The sequence below is a fragment of the Armigeres subalbatus genome, chromosome 3 (assembly GCF_024139115.2).
Source record: "Armigeres subalbatus isolate Guangzhou_Male chromosome 3, GZ_Asu_2, whole genome shotgun sequence".
Lineage (NCBI taxonomy): Eukaryota > Metazoa > Arthropoda > Insecta > Diptera > Culicidae > Armigeres > Armigeres subalbatus.
The window spans coordinates 426225485-426238278 of NC_085141.1; the positions used below are offsets into that span (position 1 = coordinate 426225485).

The 12794-nt window shown below is 37.9% G+C and overlaps 1 protein-coding gene across 1 annotated transcript in view; it reads left to right on the forward strand.

Moving 5' to 3' along the window:
* The first annotated feature begins 945 nt into the window (after positions 1–945).
* Positions 946–12794, forward strand: part of LOC134227438 (sodium-dependent serotonin transporter) — a 115427-nt gene continuing 103578 nt past the window's right edge. The window contains exon 1 of the mRNA XM_062708930.1: positions 946–1459. The gene's annotated coding sequence lies outside the window, so the exon portion shown is untranslated. The remainder of the gene's footprint in view (positions 1460–12794) is intronic.

Consider the following 12794-nt stretch of genomic DNA (forward strand, 5'->3'; position numbering starts at 1 on the left):
TAAGACGAGTTTAAACAATCCCATTGAATTCCACCACTTAATTGTATCCTGACAGATACGTATTTCGACCTCAACAGTAAGGCCGTCTTCAGTGTCTTGTACTTGACTCGACTCGACTCGGACGACTCGACGACTCGGAAAGTCGAGTCAAGTACAAGACACTGAAGACGGCCTTACTGTTGAGGTCGAAATACGTATCTGTCAGGATACAATTAAGTGGTGGAATTCAATGGGATTGTTTAAACTCGTCTTATGACAGGTGAAAACATTCCACTAAAAAGCTCAAAATAATTTTCTTATCAAAATTGATTTTAATAAAACTTACGCATAGGTAACTTCAGAAGTTTTTTTTTTCCGAAAAGTTATAAGAAAAAAATCCTTTGGTTGTTTAAGTAAATTGATATAGGCTTCCTATATCGATTACTTGAAGAACTGTTGTTGAATAAATCTATGGCTTCAAGTCATTGAACTTTTATTTTTGACAAAGCCAAGCTGATATTTCAAAAACAAATGAAGAAGCAATATTACTTTCCTCTACTAAAAGCTATACATTTCATTTGTTTCACAGAAGTTAAACAAAAATGGTGGTAACGAATTATCTACTCGATAACATTAATTATTTTATTTATTTACTTTCTGTACATGTGTACAAAAATCAAGGATTCGAAATGCTGTTCTCCTCAGTTCAAACACTTGCAAGTTGCCCTCGTGGTATATGGATAGGCCACGAAACTAATTTCGGGGATGGGAAAATTCTGTTCCTTTCTGCTGGTGGCGGCGATGGGTGGCGGAACGGGAGCCGCCACCAGAAAAAGGTGCCATCAGAAGAAGCAACAAGCGGTAGAATTTTCATTGCCCACTGTCGGTTGGTCGGTCGGTCGACCGGTTCGGGGGAGCTTTTAAGTCATCGTTTCGCACAGATTTCAGTCAGTCGTCGACGTGCAGCCAACCCGTTTGGACTTGGCTCTTTTCTCCTCCTGGAGCATCAGCTCTCCGCAGGGAGCTCGGAGTGTGTATGTAATTCAATAGTTGGACTATTGTTTCTGTTCAGTGAATTGTAAGAATATAATATTTCAATATAATTATGCAGTTGAAAATAAATAAATAAATAGTGCATTCCAACCATAATGTGAGGAACTTGCGACAACGTGGTCGACAATGAAGTGGTGATCAGCGTGGATCATAAATCAAACATGAATAATTTAACTGGTGTGAAATAGTGTGATATAGGTGAAGTGGTGAATTAAGAGTGACTTATTTGCTATTTTGGACGTTTTATTTGTTCATCTTTCATCCAACCGTTACGATCTTTTCGGCGGGGGAACACCAATTACGTCCAATCGTCTGCAAATTTGTTCGAAGTGCTGTTCGCGTGATTGATTCGTGACGACAGGCGCCACCGGCCGAATTTCCCATCAACCTGATTCAACGGACATAAGGAGACAAGTTTAATTGAAAAGTAAATATAATTGTAGAAATAAGCATAAACCCCATTAATTTTATCTCCGGCACGCACCACAGCACCGCCCGGTGCAAAGCAGCCTAATCGCTTAGTCGGTCGTTTTGTGAAAGAATCGGACCTATAATCCACAGCGTCAGAGTGCCTGCCCGCCGCCGGGTGCCATGACAATTTAGCTGCCGTTTATCAAATATAAAAGTGACAATAATAAAACACGCTTATAGAGCTGCTCTGCATATTGTTGACGATGGGAGGCTCGCGTGTCGAGCGGAGATCGTTGGGCAGCTAATTGTCTAATTGGTGATAGAAATCGATTCGCTGCCTGCACTCTGTCGACCGGCGTCGGCGGCTAGGTCTTTGAGCGCACATTTTGGTTTGCTGTGCGAAAAATAAGCGTACATAAATAACTGGAGAAAATTGGAAAAAATAGAATTTTGTTGTTGATGGCTGTTTTGCATGTCAGCAGCCGGAAATTTGTTACTATTTGACACTACTCGTTGGTTCGCAGGTGCCAAAACTATATTTCCAAGCCAAAAATAAATAATAAAGTTTTTTTAATCCTAGGATAATCATTAATCAACTAAGCGGTGATATCACCTTTCCCGCTTCGAAGCAGGGGTGGTCCAATCATTCATATCCACTACCAAAATCGCAGAATTGATAATGCAATAATAATCGCTTGCGTTATTTCTATAGTCTTCCTGATAGAAATACAAAGTCCAGTGAGTTTCTTTTGTCATATCTGCATATGAAAGACAGTTAACTAATTTTATTTATTATTAATATATTTTAATGTATAAACTGGCTTGAAGCCTATTGATATTTTTTTATTAGGAAAAAAGTTTGAACGACCTTTTCATGCTCAAATTTGTGCAAAAACCTCATTCCTTGTCCTAAATAAAACTTAGCTTAGACTGACTGTACATATCAATGGTTGCTACTCCGTAATTGATCGGAAATGGTGTAAATTTCACTTCGATCCAAGTGAATAGTGGTTGGGATTTACCATCTATTCTCGAAGTGCACGTTTCAGCAGCTCGCCAAGTCATTACAGTCAGTTGGGAAAGTGAAGAAATGTGAGTCTGTGGTCTGTGTTTGGCTACTAGAGACCGAGAATACCTCTGCATCTCCACAATTACCACGGGAAGGAAGTTGTGCTGGTTGGGTGGGGTAATCAGTAACATAGATTAGGATTCACCATGGAAAGCGATGTGACCTATGCAACTTCTATACAACTGTATTAGCATAGCGAACTAAACTTTAATTTGCATATTAATCTATTCACTTGCACAACGGAGAACTAAATATTTCGATGATCGCGCGATCGTACTGTGTGATAGAGGTAAAATGTCGTGCACGCAGTAGTCAAGAATACACTTCATGGGAACCTTACATAACTCTCAAAAAAAATCATCATCCACTTACTTGAGCTGCGAGAAAATCTACGAGATGTGTTGGTTGATACTCATGTTACCATCAAACGCGTAGTGTTACGGGTTTTATGAGCCTCTTCGATCCGCTGAGCTTTCCTTTTTTTCCTAAATTATGCGAGAATGTTAATACTTCGAGCATTGCTTCATTGCTTGGTCCTATCCTATTGGATACTGATACTCCCTTCCTCTATCAGGTAAGGGAATTAGTGGTAAATGAACGGCCCCCTACCTTTATCAGGTTTTTTTTTGGCGCGAACTAAGGAGTCTGTGCCATACTAGAAGAATTTTAATTGATTGACCATTCCCGTTAAAAATGTTGTCTTCAATCCTTCTTAATATAATTAATGTTCAATCTTCAATGATATAATTATTATTTAACAATGACTAACAACATGGAAACGAGAAGATTGACAGAAAATTTATAGTAAGAAAATTTGTATATATGTATGAAATCATACTATGTTTTACACTCGTGCATGTTCTTATCGCAATTAAATGAACGATAACTAAAAATGTTTGCCTTCACAATGTATTTAACTCCGCGAATGTCAAGTTTATTTGTTGCGTTAAAAAACTATTTATTCTTGAGAAATAAAACAAAAATTACATAGTGACCGAATCTGAACACAAGCGTTTTTAAATTTACTGTAGACAAAACAGGAAGTGGATAAAATCAGTCAGCACAGTTACAGTATGAAAGCGGTTTCATGGCACGGTTCGTCTTGATGAACAAGTTAAAATTTCGAAAACTATCAACTGTTTATGTATTATAAAGCTAATGGTACATACTGCTGCAGATCTACCCCCATAAGTTACATAATTAGTGTTGTTTGGAACATGCTTCACGGAGTTTCCACATTCCCACATTGTCTGCTCCGGCTGAAAATCACGGAAAAATCGAACCACGTCACTGATCCTTGCACACAAACCAAAAACTTCTGGCCTGATCTGCCAGTCCTAGAAAAGAGCGTCACATTACGCATCATAAAATAATAAAATGTCGTTTAATGTTTTTACGAAAACTAAAGTTTTACTGAAGCTGAAACGCAGCACTTTCACTCGCGATCGCGGCACACTTCAATCTCTCAAAATTTTAAAAATTTACATACTAAAATAAAAAATTGAAATTCACACACGACCAACAAATCACACACACGCGCATCCGAAGAGCTGACCGAAAGCTAAGAAAATAACTTTTTCCACGCGAATCGCTACCTGTCGCACCGAAAAAGATATATACACCGCCGGGAACGCGTCTCGCACCGTAAAAATCACTCGCACTAGGATCCCGGGGCCACAACCAGCCGAAATAAGCAAAAAGTGCTGGAGAAAATTCTTGCGGATGAAAATTTTTGACGTCCAACTTCGCGAACGGTTACTACGATCTCTCTCATACCTTGCCCTGAATAAACTTTACAAACAAAAAAAAAACAGAATAATCTACTAGGCGGTGATGGTGCCTATCTTGTGTATTATAAGCTGTAACGATAAAAGCACATAAGAGAGATTAAAATAGCACTAGGGAGATTGTTTAAGTTATTTCCATCACTACGGAATGCAATGGCCGATTTGGTCTATTTTTAAAAGTGAAAAATAAGGAAGGATTTCGCGTCGAATGCAATCTTGAGCAAGCAAATCGAATAAGACTAAGTACAAAAAAATGTGTCTCACATTTTTTTGAACACTCACACATACACATATACGTGCATATGTATACAGACATCACCTCAGTTTGTCAAACTGAGTCAATTGGCATATAACACTATGGGTGTTCGGGGCTTCTATAAAAAGTTTGTTTTTGGCGCGAATATATAGCCTTTTAGCATACGAGAAAGGCAAAAACAAAAACAATGTGAATTCTGAGATAACTGCTAACTAACAATACTTGACAGTCATTGAAAACTTTTTAAAACTTATTATCTTCTAATTCTATTCTGTTCTATTTCAAAGTGAATCGAACAGTGCGTAGAACTGGTTGAATCGAGCCGTTGCTATGGGGTCGTGCATTTCATATTTGAGTAATTCTCGCTGAGACCGGGTCACTATTTGCACCAGGTTCTTAAAAATGCCTAAATTTATATTCATTCGAAATTAAATTCTTTAGAAAAATGAATCCCTTGTTAGTTATACACGAACTCATTTTAATGAACCCCTCGATTTTTGTCAATTCTTGACTCACCAAAACTGTCATAACTCCAACATTTCTTAACCGATCATAGAGATCAGTATATCAAGGTTAAAATACTTCAAACTTCCATTTACTTCCGCTATATTCACTTATGTATCAACAGATACATATTTCGTTTTCTACTTGAAAACTTCTTCAGTGTTTTGTTATCGATAACAAAACACTGAAGAAGTTTTCAAGTAGAAAACGAAATACGTATCTGTTGATACATAAGTGAATATAGCGGAAGTAAATGGAAGTTTGAAGTATTTTAACCTTGTAACATTTTCCCCTAAGACGCTCAATATTAATTATTTTATCAGTATATCGTTGGAAAGAGGAAGAGTGTATCCTCAATTTTCAATAATAAAAATAGAGGCCGAATTTGGCCGCCAACTTGGATTTCTTTTTGAAAACTATTTTTCCGTCTGGTTGGCAACCATCGATTTTGAATATTAGTACATCGATGAAAAGCTTAGCTTATATTGTGCATTGTGTCCAAAAATCTCAGGTGTATTTTTTTTTTCAATCAAAAGTTATGTACAATTTGCCAAATTGTTTTTTGAAGGCCCATCTGACCAACGAACATTATTTTTATGGTTAATATGATACTACGACGTCTGTTCCTTGATTTCATGCACTTTTCTAAGCCAAATATGTTTCAAAAATGAAAAGCATATCTACAACAGTATTTTATTTGAAGGGCTCAATAGTTTTGAGCATAACGGAGCCGTATAACAATAACTAAATAATTCAAGAATTTTGGTATTGGTAAATCGTACATAACTTGACCACATAACTTGATATAACCTGAGATTTTTGGACACAATGCACAACATAAGCTAAGCTTTCCATCGATGTATTAATATTCAAAATCGGTGGTTGCGAACCTGGCGGAAACATATCTTTCAAAAAGAAATCCAAGATGGCGGCCAAATCCAATATGGCTGCTTCTATTTTTATTATTGCAAATTGAGGATACACTCTTCCAACGATATGCTGATCTCTAAGATCGGTTAAGAAATGTTGGAGTTACGGCAGTTTTGATGAGGTAAGAATTGGCAAAAATCGAGGGGTCCATAAACGTGATTTCGCCTATAACTTCCGAGTCTATTTTTCTGAAGAATTTAACTCGGATCCTTAATATACTCGCCAAAAGCTTTCGAATGAACATAAATTTTGGAATTTTTAAGAACCTTGTGCAAATAGTGGCCCGGTCTCAGCGAGAATTACTCATTGGTATGGTCGGTCTTCTAGCTGAAATATTTGTCTTGATCGAAGGGTGAGGAGTCCACTTTGGGGCGTTATTTAGTGGATCTCGGAGCAGTCAGTCGATCTTGTCGGTTGAAATTTTCGGGACGCCTGAGAGATAGGTGGGCAGACCATGAAATTTTCACAGAGATGGACAATTCACTGATTGACCTGTGCGCCGCCGCGGCACACCGCTGCCACTGTCAAAAATGAATCGGCGCACCACCTTGCGAAAATTTACCGCACCGCCGAATATTTTCTACCAAGTCGATGTCAGTTTTACTGTTCAGTCCAGTTTCATATAAACCTTCCTAGCTTCTGCCACTAGATCTTTAACTTTTGCAACGGTCTCTCGGTCAAACATAAAATATTTGTTCAAAAAAATCCAACTGACATTTAATTATTCAGATAAGAGAGGAATTTAAGGAATTACTCCTTTAACTTCTTCTGAAGTTCATCCTAGAATATTTCGCTTCTTAAAATATTTCATTATTTCCTTTGAAATTTGTTTGGAAACTCAACAAGATTTTTATTTAATTTTTTTGTAAACTTCTTTTGAAAATATTTCTTTAGAAACACAAAAAAAATCTGTATTTCAAACCAGGAATCCTTGGCGAATATAAATACTCCAGGAATTGTTCCATGAGCTCCTTCGGATCTTCTTTTTCTTCTTCACCTGGAACTTGGCGTATTTTCCAACTTAGTATTCTAGTAGCATTTCTTCAGTTATTAATTCGGATTAGCAATCCTACGCCTTTGCTCGTAAGGATAACTGGAGTGGAGACTCTCCTTAGGATATTCCCACAAAAAATCCTTCATGTATTTTTCCTTAAAAAGGAATTTCCCGGTGCTGCTGGATTTTCTTAAGAAGTTTCCAAAGGATCACAGCGGTATTTCTGAAAGAGTTCTTAAGTACATTTTCGCGGAGATTATTTGAAGAAAAAGTGGGAAATTTTACAGAGATTTTTTTTATGATATTTTGGAGGAGTTTCTGAGGGAATTCTGGAAAGGATTTCTGGACGGATTCCTGGTTACATTCTGGATATGCTTTTAGTTGACCATCGGCAGAAATTTTAAGGAAAATTTTGGGGAAGGAAAATTACATAACGCTAAAATTGACGGGCTTGGTGGTCATATGGCAACCACTTCTGTCTTATACGTAGGAGGTCGTGGGTTGAATCCCAGGCCCGTTCCATTCCTTCTACTTTGTATCTTTCCATATATTTCTCATACCCTAGCAATCGCTAGAACTGGAAATGGGGTTTCATACCATTTCCATCTTCTATCTTCTATCCTACAAACTTGACTAGTTCTAGCAGGTAACTGTTAGAATTCGAAATGAACGAAAAAGCTCGTTTCGCCATCCAATTAGAATATACACCACCCTTTCATTACTATCACAGTGGCAACCCGTTAACCAAGACGAACCTCTGCCATAGAACCTAGCCCCAAAATTCCAATAAAATTCCGCATGAACTCGTGGCTAGTGCAGAGGTGTACTCGGCTTGCAGTGGGCGAGAGATTGCATCATCAGTTCCTTCCCATCCTCGATAGACCGTGAGGACGTGTCCAGTGCCGTCAAAATATTAGAGCTCTCGGACTGTGCACATGTAATTTTTGTTCTGGACCTTCAGATATTTACAAAAAAAAAATTCGGGGCATTCATGGAGAAATTCGCGAAGGAGTCATTGGAGAAATTTGGAGGAATCATTTTCTGAAGAATTTACTATTTAAAAAACAGAAGAATTTCTGAAAGAATTCCTGATGACCACCTCCGGAAGAATTCCCGGGAGGTGGGATTAGAGGAATTCTATATAAATTTCGGGAGGAATTCAGTTCAAAGAAAAGTTCACGAGCGAATTTCTGTAGAGTTTGTTTTGAATTTCAGAAGAAACTCGAGGGAGAATTTCAGGAAAATCACTCAGGGTAATTGAAGATATCACAGAACTTCCCGGGGAATTTATGAACAAACTTAAGGAAATATTCTTGGGGAAACTTCCTTCAAAATTCCTCCGGAAGCCTAAAAAAACATTGGAAGCTGATAGATAGCTTATTCAACTAAAAATAGCCTTCTTCAACCAATAAACTACATTATTCTGCTTAAATTGTTTTCCTAAGGTATTCATGGATGAACTTCCGGATAAATTCGTGGAACTTCCGGAGGAAGTCGTGGAAGAGCTCCAGCAGGAATTCCCAGAAGAACTTCCAAAGGAATACCCAGAGTAACTTCCGGAGGAACTTCCGGAAGAATTCTTTGAGGAACTTCTTATGAAGCTTATGGAGGAACTCCCGGATGAACTTCTGTAGGAATTCCCGGAGGAATTCTCAGAGGATCTTCGGGAGGAATTCCTGGCAGAACTTCCGGAGGTATTCCTGAAGAAATTTCCGGAGAAGTTCCGGAATTTTTTTCAATGCATGAAAGAAGCTCACGCCGATTCACGCCGCCGCGTCGCCGCCGTCGATTACCAACGGCGTGACGCCGCCGCCGATAAAATTTCAATCGGCGCACAGGACAGAAATCGTGTCAAAAAGAAGGAAAACCAGCAACAGTATATGTCGTGTGTCGTTGGCGTATCGGGGCTAACTTTATTTTTTTATTTTTTTTTATTTTTACAGTCATACAAAAAACTAACCTAACTTTCTGTTGAGATAAGTTATATGAGTATATTAAAAAGTCAATTCTACATTTTAATACAACATACTTGACGATAACTTTCAATTTAGTTGACAAATTTAGCAACAAATTAACTCATAGGAACAAATCTAGCACATATTTAAAAATTGACTGTCTGAGAAAATTCTTGCATGAGTTGTCTCCTACCCGAGCAACACAAGTCAGACAAAAATGGTTGCAGCAACTTGGTTGTGACTAAATCTGGTCACATAAGAGTTGCAGTAACCTTATGTGGGTCATGTGTGCTGCTAGGGTAACTTCGTTTGCAACAGCTTCTGTCGCAACAGGGCGAGACCTTTTCACTGGTTATATTGCTGCGGCCAGAGCTTAAAATATTCATCTTCATGAAGCAAATTCAGTCCGAATTTTGACAAACATCGCATGATTATTCAAAACATAGAATGACATAGTCAAACGACTGCTCCACCAACTCATTCATTCGACTGTCACTGAGTGTGCTTACTATGTGCAGAAAAAAACAGAATTAACATTGTTTATATTGATGTTTACCGTTGAAAGTGCCTCGCGGATGCAAATCGGATTCAGTTCTATGTGATAAATTACTTTACTCATTAAAAGCGTGTTCAGATTTCAGATAATTTATCGATTTGTAGAATGTGCATAAATATTCAATGACTAATATTCAACTGAATATTGACAGTCCAGAGCCGACTATGAATGTGCCTGGAAGTGAGCTGACAAGTGAAGAAAGGTGGACTCATAAAAAATTTTCGATTATTTTACACTCTGGGCTGCGGCACCCAAGGGAGCTTAGCAAAGCAAAATAAGTCTGTGGAGTTTTTAAAATCCATCCAAAAATTCCAAGTCTTTTATTATTAAACTTTTAGTTGCCTTGAAATCTAAAAGATTTACCGAACCATTCTCCAATCATAAAATACCTTGCGTGATACTTGGAAATACAGAAATCCCTTCGAAATTTTTAGATTCGATACATCCTTTAGAAACGCTATATCGTATTTGTAAGGATTGTCCAACAATGCAATGATTAGAAAGCTTAAGAAAACGCTCTATTTAATAAAAAAAAACAAAAAAAATACTCACAAACTCTGGAAAAACTTGAAAATCCTAAGGATTTTACTTGAATTTTCTTTATTCGATCTAAATGCTAGATATCACAAAATCTCATAAATTTTATCTTGCATTGATGCAATATTTTTCGTGTTTGCCCTCTCGCAAAATATAACAATTCTACATTGCTTTGAAAATAGGTCGTATGTGCAAAAGAGAGGCTCTTTTTGATCACGTTCTTTTTCGCTAATAGATTGGCTAGTTATGGATTTTTTGGCAACATTTCCACTTCAGCACGCTAGTCAAAACTATTATCTCTGAATATCTATCAAGAAATCCGAAGTAAAATTGAATATAGTGTTGTATCAATCAAAAGAGAAAGGAAGCAAAAAGAGATTCTCTTTTGCACATATGACCTATTTTGAAAGCACGTTAGAATTCGAAGTCCAAAAACTGCATCAAATAGATTCAATTTGCTGTAGTGTTTCGAATAGAGAGATAATGAAGACAATTCATTCTCGACATGCCCATATATAATCGTAGGGCCAAATGTATGCAATAGTTATGCAGAGCATCAAAAATTCTAGGGGGGCTAGCTATATCCTAGGTGGGTCTAAAGCTAAGTACCCTCCCCCTTAGCACATGGGTCGATTAAGCGATTACAAATAGAGTAGGGGAAATGTTCCGATCTCAATCTCACTGTACATATATCCATCTCATCGCTGAACAAAGAAATACAGCACCAAATTCGTCGCTTCTTTTTGTCAACATGCGTGCTCACTGCTGAAAAAATCACAAAAATAATAAACAAACCAAAATCCTTTCCATTTCTTTGTTTTTGATGGGATGGAAATAGGAGCTATGAGATGAAGTGGCGAACCGTTCCCCTATTTATCGTCGAGATGAGTCATCCTCGGGCTAAAAACCTCGATAATGAAGATACAAAAAGATGAATAATTACTTTCTAACTTTCCATTCTAGAAGGCAGAGATTTTTTTATAATGAATCATAAATTTATGAATATTAAGAATAAAAACATATTCTAGAAGTATAACAATATTCCACACATATTAAGTTTTGATCACTTTTATGTTGAATGTTGATATACAAAAATTCAATTAGTGTAATTTTGGCAAATTTAAGTTAAGCTACATTTTGCTGTTTATTAATGCTAATTTGAGTAAATACTGAAAGTGTAGATTCCTATTTTCTCTAACTTCTATTTCCATCAATGTAGAAGTAGGTACATATATGGCTAAAAAGCCCAATTGAACGAAGTTTTAAATACTTCTGCCTTTCTCGTATACTAAGTATACGTGAAGGTTATAAGTTCGCTGCAAAAACAAACTTTTTATAGGGAGTCTGGAGTTCCATAGATGATTTGGAAAATTTAGAACATTTGTTTTGGACATAAGTCGTAAATCATACGCATGGCCTCTAAGGACCTATATGGAGTCAATAGGGTGCTATTGGTATTGTACAGAGGGTAATTGACGTGGTAGATCCTTTAGATCTGAACTCCAGAATTATTGGAGATCTTCAACATCTGCAGTTTGCATAAAAACAAAAAAAATCGATATTGCGCGGTATTATTGTAAAATTTTCATCCATAAAAAATGGCCAAATGGCCAAAAACCCGGAGATATTGTGGGTCAATATAACGTAGTCGAATACGGGTCAATAATACCCGCGAACATCGTTAGTGTGAGTTTTTTGAGCACTGTAGGAAGGTTAATACATTAAAGTACACAGGGTTACTGCTTCTAAATTTAATCTCTTACTTGATACTTGATGGGCTACAGCTTTTCGATGAACCTACGCCGAATGGAGTATCCTTCTCCACTGGACTCGATCCTGGGCCAATCGCTTTCAGTCGCCCTGAACATTGAGCGCCCTCTTCAACTGCAAGAAGCCATCGTGCACGTGGCCTTCCACGAAGCCGGGTTCTCTACTAAATATTATCTTCGTTTGACGTTCTTCCGGCATACGAACAACGTGACCAGCCCACCGTAGTCTGCCGTGTTGTATAAGCTTAATAATATCCAGCCCTTTATACACCTGGTACAATTCGTGATTCATGCGACGCCGCCAGATACCGTTCTCCTGTTTACCGCCGAGTATTGTCCCGCAGCACCTTACGCTCAAACACTCCGAGAGCTCTCCGATCAGCCTCCTTTAACGTCCATGTTTCATGGCCGTATAAAGCCACCGGAATAATCAGAGTAGTATACAGCGCGAGTTTTGTTTTCGTTTGCAGACTACGGGACTTAAGCTGGTTACGAAGTCCGTAATAAGCCCTATTTGCAACTGCAATACGTCTGCAAGCGTCAAACTGCAAGCGTCTTCCACGGCACGGCGATCAATCCCGATAATATCGATATCGTCCGCAAATCCCAGGAGCATATGCGATCTTGTGATAATGGTACCGCTTCTTTGCACACCAGCTCTCCTAATCGCTTCCTCGAGCGCTATATTGAACAGTAGATTCGAGAGTGCATCACCCATTCTTTAATACATCTAAGGTAACAAATGACGTCGATATTTCATCCGCAACCCTTACACTTGATTTCGATCCGTCCAACGTTATTCGAATCAGCCGTATCAGTTTCGCCGGGAAACCATGTTCAAGCATAATTTGCCATAGAATGAATTATGGCAAATTGTGTTTGACCATGGTTTCACTGAATCGTACGCCGCCTTGAAATCAATAAACAGATAATGTGTCTGCAAGTTGTACTCTCGGAATTTATCAAGGATTTATCTCAGAGTACACACTTAGTT